The sequence below is a fragment of the Myotis lucifugus genome, unplaced genomic scaffold, assembly GCF_000147115.1.
Source record: "Myotis lucifugus unplaced genomic scaffold, Myoluc2.0 scaffold_6679, whole genome shotgun sequence".
In the NCBI taxonomy this organism is placed as follows: domain Eukaryota; kingdom Metazoa; phylum Chordata; class Mammalia; order Chiroptera; family Vespertilionidae; genus Myotis; species Myotis lucifugus.
The window spans coordinates 1-8361 of NW_005877727.1; the positions used below are offsets into that span (position 1 = coordinate 1).

The following is an 8361-nucleotide window of genomic DNA, read 5'->3' on the forward strand; positions in this document are numbered from 1 at the left end:
TTTTACCATTAATTAAAGAATATTTCACATATAAATATTAAATTGCCATGTCTGCTATGGGACTTCCCTCCATTTATTCAGCTAATCTTGTCTTAGGTTTTCAATGTTTTTACCATAGAGATTTTGTATATTCCTAGATCCCATAATTTAAGTCAAAAAAAGACCAAAGCTTAAAATAGTACAGATAATATTTTCTAAAATTTGTAAAATTATTCATAGAAAAAAAGGCTTGAAGGAAATTTTGAGGGAAGATAATCTTTAGGAAAAAAAGAATATATATATATATATATATTCTTTTATTTTCTTTTATTTCCATCAGGATTTCTAGGCCAAGTCCAATAATTTGTCAAAAGCAACTTTGACAACACTAGAGGGCGCTTAATCGGCGCTAACACTGTGGTTTCCAAACTTAAACCATGGGTCCTACAGCCTCCCAGCCACCTGCAGTTAGTTGTTAAAGCAGCTTGCTGGATCCCGTTCCCCAGGTTTCTAATTCAGTAGATACTGCAGTTCTTTTTTTGAAAATGGGCCATTTTAATGTTTTTTACAATAAAATAAATAGCTCTCTTGATGACTGCAGACATGTTATCTGCGTGATGGTACTCAGAAACATCACAGTAAAGAAGTTTTCCTGATTGGTGCATTGTCTTCAATCATTACAAGGAGTCATTTGCTCTCACCAGTAACACTGCATTTATGCATCCATCATTTTCAGGGTTGTTGGTAACTGGGCATGTTTTCCCCAAATAGCCCTGCCTCCAGGTGTGACAAGGCCCAACTTGCTCACTGTCACCTCGATGACAGTACCTTTGGGAATAACACCCAAAGTTGTAGAAAGAGGGGATGAGAGATTCTTCTTTACACCAAGTATTGTCAGGCAAAAGGTGGCTTTCAGTTCAGGACGTGTTATGTGGGCCATCTTGAAACGCAAGCACATTGGCCTTTCATATTTAGGTGGTGTTAGCCATCTCCAGCAAAGCAGACTTGAGTAACCATCCTCTTGCAGGCATTCTTCTTTCTCTTTTCTGTTCCAATAACTTTGACACCTCTGCTTCTCCCTCGGCATGAACTTTGAGCAAAGGGACTTCCCATTTTCCCTGCTTTCTTTTTTCATCTTTTTGTTTAATCGTATTGCAAAGTACTTTAGCTCCAATTAGCCCTCTCTGCCCAGTAGGTATGCAGATACTGCTCCTTGTGGCATCTTTCCATCTTTCTTTGGTTTGGTGTTTTCTCTTTTCATGCATCTTTTTAAAAAATATTTTTTTATTGATTTCAGAGAGGAAGAGAGAGGGAGAGAGAGATAGAAACATCAATGATGAGAGTCGGCTGCCTCCTGCACTCCCCACACTGGGGCTGGAGCCTGGGCATGTGCTCTGACCAGGAACCAAACCATGACCTCCTGGTTCATAGGTTGACACTCAACCACTAGCCACACCAGCTGGGCTCTCTTTTCATTTGTATTGCTCAGCATGGTGTTGTTTATATAGAGCTTAGCCTTCAGACCAATCATCCTTTTTGCCCTCTTTGACCATTCATGAGCCTCTCCCCTTCCTTCTTTCTCTTTTATCACAGTCATCCAAACAATATCCGTAGCACTTCGTGTAACTCAGCATAGGAGTTTTGTGGCATGGTTTCCGGAGCCACTGGGTGCATTCTCCCGTGTGAAGAAGCTCTCAACTTTCAGGTCTCTGAGACCCACAAGCCAACTCCACACCCCTCGCAACAGGAAAGGGAGAAACTGCATTTCTCACACACTCACAGGCGATGCCAATGCTGCTGGCCGGGGAACCACACTTGGAGAACCACTGGTCTACATAATTAATGATTATATGTATGTACATATTTATATAGACACATTTCATTAACATGCAATGTAATTTCTTTATACCCATGGCTAACCAAAGCTGGCGAGAATCTGCTCTACAGAGAGAACGGTGTTTCCTTACTAATTCCTAAATCTTACTTACAAAATGAACAAAGAGCTGTTCGTAAGAAAAGCAGGATGCCCTTTCCTGTGCCCTTTTAAGGTTGACTCAGTGCCTTAAGAGGCTACACAGAAGCGTAAAGCAAGTCTCCATAAAACCCAGAGAAGAGATGGTAAAACTCCTCTTTGGATCCTGTCTGGAGTCACAGCTGAAAAAAGAAAAGAAAAGAAACGCAGGAATTTGAAGGCAATCTAATCTTTACAAATAGGGGAAAATGAAAAGATAAAAGCAGTCTCTGGCACTTTTCCTACTCTTTTTTTCTCACCGTCTCCCTAACGGTATCAGAAATTACTCTCCAGGAAATCTCTCCCACAGTAAGCCTGTTCAAAGGAGACGCTCCATCCCAGAATGACAGTGATGATCATTCTATACAGCATGTGACCAATAGCAGCATAATGTGCTGCTGAAAAAAAAGCAGAAACATTTACAGATCTATGAACTTATTTGTTAAATGAACCATTTCTCAATGAGATTTTCCTACTCGCTAGCCTGCATTCTCAAAGTTCTGTAGCAGTACTTTTCTAAATACCCTAAAACAAAAACCATAAAGACAATATTAATCTAATTTTTTTTTACTACATCTGTTCTAATTTAATTTCTGCGTTGTTAGATTCAAAGAACACTATGGCAGGAAGGCCATGAATATCCTTTTGTAAATTTCTGATAAGAAAACTATAAACTCTGTACAACGTAGTTTTGAATGAACTGAATGATCAGAATATTATAATTTGGCTCATTTCCTGAGTGACTGATAGATTAAGACCAAGTTTATGTTCTAATGAAAGAATCAGTGTCAAGATTTGGCAATCCTTTTGGGGTGAAAAAAACATTTGAAACTACATAGAGGTGGTAGTGGTTGAACAACATTATAAATGTACTAAAATGCCACTAAATTTCTCACTATAAAATGATCGATTTTATGTTACGCCAATTTTACCTCAATTTTTTAAAGTATGTCAAACAAAAACTGGCAATACAACTTTCACAATTACCAAGTCCTCGCAAAACTCTTGCTCTTGACATTCTAAAAAACTCCTAAAAGAAAAATGTTGATTTCTTACGTGTAAACCATATGGACAAATAATCTTAAATGCTAATCTCCCAATTTGATTGGTGTCCCCCACCCACCTGGTTCTTCCTTTATTCTCCCAGGAACAGAAGGGACAGTCCGAATCTGACTGCACATATGTTGTTCATAATTCCAGGGAAAACCTCAGAAATTTCTAAGAAAAACTTGACACATGTACGGCTAAAAGGCAGAGGTACGCAGGTGACTTTTAACTAGATCAGATTCCGGTGGCCTGCCTCTTTCAAAATAAACACAAAGTTAAGCCCTCTTCTTGGCATTTATTTTAAAAGAATGTTAAGACTTCTTGTTAAACTTTGATAAAACTTACAATTTTTTACCCAGCCACACTATCAAACATATGCATAGTTGAAAAGTATATTTTCCCTCTCATTCACCCTTTCTGAGGAAGCTACTGGACTACATGCTCCCCTAAACTGAGAAAATAAACTGTGAAAGAGGAAGATGTGATTCAGAAAACAACAGAATACATTAAAGGAGAGGATGACAGGTGAGCAGTAGGCTTAGGAGCAACTGGTCCAGATTGGAGCAGAGAAAAGAAGAGCTCTAAAAAGGATACCTGGATGAAAGAAAAAAAGGAAGGAAGAAAGGGAGGGAGGGAGGGGAGAGGGAAAAAAAAGGGGGAAAGAATAGTGAAGGAAGAGAGGGAGAGAAATATAATAGACAGCCTGATGTGTTTAAATATAAAGAGGAAGCCCGGCGGATGTGGCTCAGTGGTTGAGCATCAACCATGAATCAAGAGGTCACGGTTCAATTCCCCGGTCAGGGCACTTGCCTGAGTTGCAGACTCAATTCCCAGGAGGGGGCGTGCAGGAGGCAGCCGATCAATGATTCTCTCTCATCATTGATATTTCTCTCTCTCCCCTTTCCTCTCTGAAATCAATAAAAATATTTTTTAAATAAATAATAAATATAATGAGAAATTTATAGTTCTGTCATAGAATTTAGGATGAATTGGTAATAATCATATAGAAAATTAAGCAGACAAAAAAGAATAATATAATCATTAATTCCTGGGAAAACAAAAGTTCTAGAGAAAGGAAATTTAATCATAGTATAATATGTGGCTTAGCTATGAATAATAATTACATAATCATAGTAATATAAACACTGAATATTGTTTTAACCAAATATCATCACATAATTTAAAAGATAAGAGACAGGAAAAGGAGGAGTATATTTAAAATGCTGATGGCTTATATTTCATAGTAAATAGCAAAGAGATAAAATCTGAAACTAAAGATTTAAGAAGCAGTAGTGTAAGAATATTGTTTAGAAAGATGGAAGTAAATACAAGAATAAACAACTGTAAGAGTTTAGGGTGGTTATCGTATCTGGAGAGTGAAATGTGAGAACAGGGAGCATGGGGCAGGGAAGACTGTATTTCTCATACTTCTCATCATACAGTAGTTTTCTTTTAACAAGTATCACTAGATGAAAAGTAAAGCTTAATTGAAAAACAGTTTTTATAGCCCTGGCCAGGTGGCTTAGTCTGAAGTGTTGTCCTGTACATCAAAAGGTTGCAAGTTCCATCTTTGGTCAAGATGCCTAAGGGAATCAACTGATCAATGTTTCTCTCTCTCTCTCTCTCTCTCTCTCTCTCTCTCTCTCTCTCTCTCTTTCTCTCTCCATTCCTCTCTCAAAGTAGATGCTTGGGTGAGGATTTAAAAAAAGAAAGAAAAATAATATTTATAGATTTTCATAATATGAACTGTTGAGCTTGTATTTTAAAAATCAAAGCACTGTGCTTAAATTAAAACATGTTTATGAGTAAGTTGATGTTTCTTCACTTAAATTAAAATCTTATTTGAGCATCTGATAGGACATAGTCTTAGAAAAAGTGTCATAAAAATCATAATTTTAAAAACCATTGTTGATCAGTAAAAACCTGTTACTAATTTCACCCAAGCTGAGAGGCCCCTTTTCTATGCTCTAAGCACTTATTATTATATAGATACACAAATATAATTTTCTCATTAAAAAAATACACTGTTTTGGGGTAATAAATATAACCCTTTATTCAGAGCTTATCGGTAATACAGTGGCCCTACATCTTACTACATATTTACTTGAATAATAAGCCAACAAAACAAAAATAGGCAGAAGTTTTATAATCAAAATATTGTTCTAATAGAGTATGAAATTAGATAAAAGAGCTTCTAATTTAATATCTCTCACAACATATTCGTTTCTCATTATTTTGTCATGTGTCCCTGTAACTCTACAAGACCTGAGTATTAAAACTGTGCAATATAACTTACCAAGAAAATATTAAGATTTAGGTTAAAGATGACAAATTGAACACACCTTTATCTGCCTTCCCTCTCAATATGCCATTAAAATTGTAGACTTGAGCAAACAAAGTCAAGTCCCTAAATGATCAGAGAGCAAACACACCAAACCTGGAACAGTGTTTAGGAGAAAAATGCACAGAGAAGGGAACAGATTCCCAGTCCCCGCTGCCCATTACATAGCAAAAAAAAATGTAATTGGTAGCTATGTAATGTAAGTACTTGCTCAGAAAGAAAAAAATCAAATAATGCTAAAGGAGTTGGAATGAGTTGCTTAGGTACCTCCATTATTCACGTTTATTTAAATTTCTAATTTTTAGATAAAAGCAATATCGTGTATACCTTAAGCCTACATAATGTTATATATCCATTAAATCTCAATTTTTAAAAAATAGGCAAATGACTTCAATAGACATTTCTCCAATGAAAATATACAAATGGCCAATAAACACATAAAAGAGCTCAACATCATTAGTCATTAGGGAAATACAATTCAAAACCACTTCCCATTTACTAAGATGGCTATAATTGTTTAAAATGGAAAATAAGTAATGGCTAGAAGGTAGAGAAATTGGAACCCTCAGACATTGCTGAGGAAGTATAAATGGTACAGCCACTGTGGAAAAGTGTTTGGCAGAACCTCAAAAAGCTAAACATAGAACTACCATATCATCCCACAGTTCCACTTCTCAGTATATACCCAAGAGAACTGAAAACAGATGTTTGAAGACTTGTACATGAATGTTCATAGCAGCAGCATTCATAAAAAATAGCCAAAAGGTAAAAACAATTTAGTGATGAGTAGATAAACAAAATGTGGTATACCTATACAATGGAATATTATTCATCCAAAAAAGAAATGAAATTCTGGCCCAGCTGGTATGCTCAGTGGTTGAGCGTTGACTATGAACCAGGAGGCCACGGTTCAATTCCCAGTCAGGGCACATGCCTGGGTTGCGGGCTTGATCCCCAGTGTGGGGTGTGCAGGAGGTAGCCAATCAATGATTCTCTTTCATCATTGATGTTTCTATCTCTCTCTTCCTCCCTCTTCCTCGCTGAAATAAAAATACATTTGAAGAGAAATGAAATTCTGAAACATGCTAACCATGGATAAACCTTGAAAACACTGAGCTAAGTGAAATAAGTCAGACCCAAAAGGATAAATATTGTACTATTCCACTGATATGAGGTACAGATAGAGGCAGAAAGTAGAACAGAGGTTACCAAGTGTGGGGGTAAGAAGGAATGTAGAGTAATTGTTCAATGGGTACAGAGTTTCTGTTTGGGATGAAGAAAAAGTTCTAGAAATGGATAGCTGTGATGGTTGTACAACACTGTAAATGCACTCAATACTCTGGAATTGTACATTTAAAAATAAACTGGTAGATTTCATGTTTGTGTATATTTTAATCACAATTTTTAAGGGCAAGTAGCTAAAATATTGTCATAACATAAACACAAAATTTTGAATAAAATAGCAATACATACTATAACATGGATGAACCTTCAAAATATACTAAGTGAAAGAAGCTGGACCAAAATAATCCACATATCATATGATTCCACTTATATGAAATTTACAGAATATGCAAATCTATAGCAAAAGATTAGTGACTGCCAGGCTGGGGTTGTGGGGAATGGGGAGTGATTAACTAATGGGTACGGGGTTTCCTTTTGGAGCGATAAAAATATTCTGTAAGAGATAGTGGCGATGGTTGCACATCATGAATGTATTGGAAGCCGCTGAAATGTACACTTTAATGGATAAATGGCTATGACATCATTAGGTGAGAGGAATTTTTCAGCTCCATGTCAATCTTATGGGACCACCATTATACACTCAGCCCACTGTTGACTGAATGTCATTATAACTGTATATTATATAAAACTGGATTGTTGTAGACTAGAGAGCAATTCTCCCGATAACCTTGAAGAAGCCAACTACCATGTTGTAGAGAGGTTCTACATGACAAGATACAGTGGGCAGCTTCTAGGAGCTGAAAATGTTTCTCCACTGACAGACAAGTCCTGCAACTACCGGAACTGGATTCTGCCAACAACTAGTGATCTTGAAAGAGGGCCCTGAGCCTTAGATGACACCACAGTCCCAGTCACCATCTCGAGATCTGGTGAGACCCTAAGAAGAGGACCCGGTCAACCCAGGACCACAGTCATGACCACACTCTCCTGACCCACAGAAACTATGAGATAACAAATTCATCTTGTTTTCAGTCACTAAGTTTATCATAAATTGTTATATAGCAAAATAAAACCAATATAAGTCATATGCTTACCCCTTGGCCTGAGAAGCGTGGGCTACCTTAGCAGCTGAAGTAAGGTTGCATCCAAATAGGGAGGGGAGGTCCCCCTTAAGCAAAATTTAAATGTCATCATCGGTTAGGAGGATGGATACTGGAATAAAGAAGAACAAAAATGATCCAAGACAATATATTCGGTATCTGACATCTCATAGGCCTTCCACATTCAACTCAACTGTCCCCTACCGTTGGCTCTGTCTACTGCCACAAACACACTTCTTAATCTACATGACACTGAGCCAGAGACTAACAAAGAATACATGAGGTCAACAAAATCTAGCAAGAACACTGGACTTTTATCTTCTTAAATTTGCCCCTAATTAGTTTATCTCACACTGGGCAAGCCGCTCAGGGACCTGTTTCCTGTCTGTAAAAAGGGGATTGAGCTCTGACCAGTTTGGCTCAGTGGATAGAGCCTCAGCCTGGAGACTGAAGGGTCCCAGGTTTGATTCTGGTCAAGGGCATGTACCTTGGTTGCAGGAACATCCCTAGTAGAGGGTGTGCAGGAGGCAGCTGATTGATGTTTCTCTCGTAGATGTTTCTAACTCTCTATCCCTCTCCCTTCCTCTCTGTAAAAAAATCAATAAAATATATTTAAAAAGGGGGGGGGATTGAACTAGCTTTATTGTTTCTTTCAACATTAAAATTCTATGGGGTTTTTTAATTTAGAGAGAGAGCCC

The 8361-nt window shown here is 37.4% G+C and overlaps 1 non-coding gene and 1 pseudogene across 1 annotated transcript; one reads left to right on the top strand and one right to left on the bottom strand.

Moving 5' to 3' along the window:
- Positions 1–680: 680 nt before the first annotated feature.
- LOC102430735 lies at positions 681–1629 on the bottom strand (annotated as a pseudogene).
- A 385-nt stretch (positions 1630–2014) lies between these two features.
- On the top strand, positions 2015–2135 carry LOC111824778. The gene has a single exon (XR_002827855.1). It is a non-coding gene; the product is annotated as a small nucleolar RNA SNORA26 (small nucleolar RNA).
- Positions 2136–8361: the final 6226 nt, after the last annotated feature.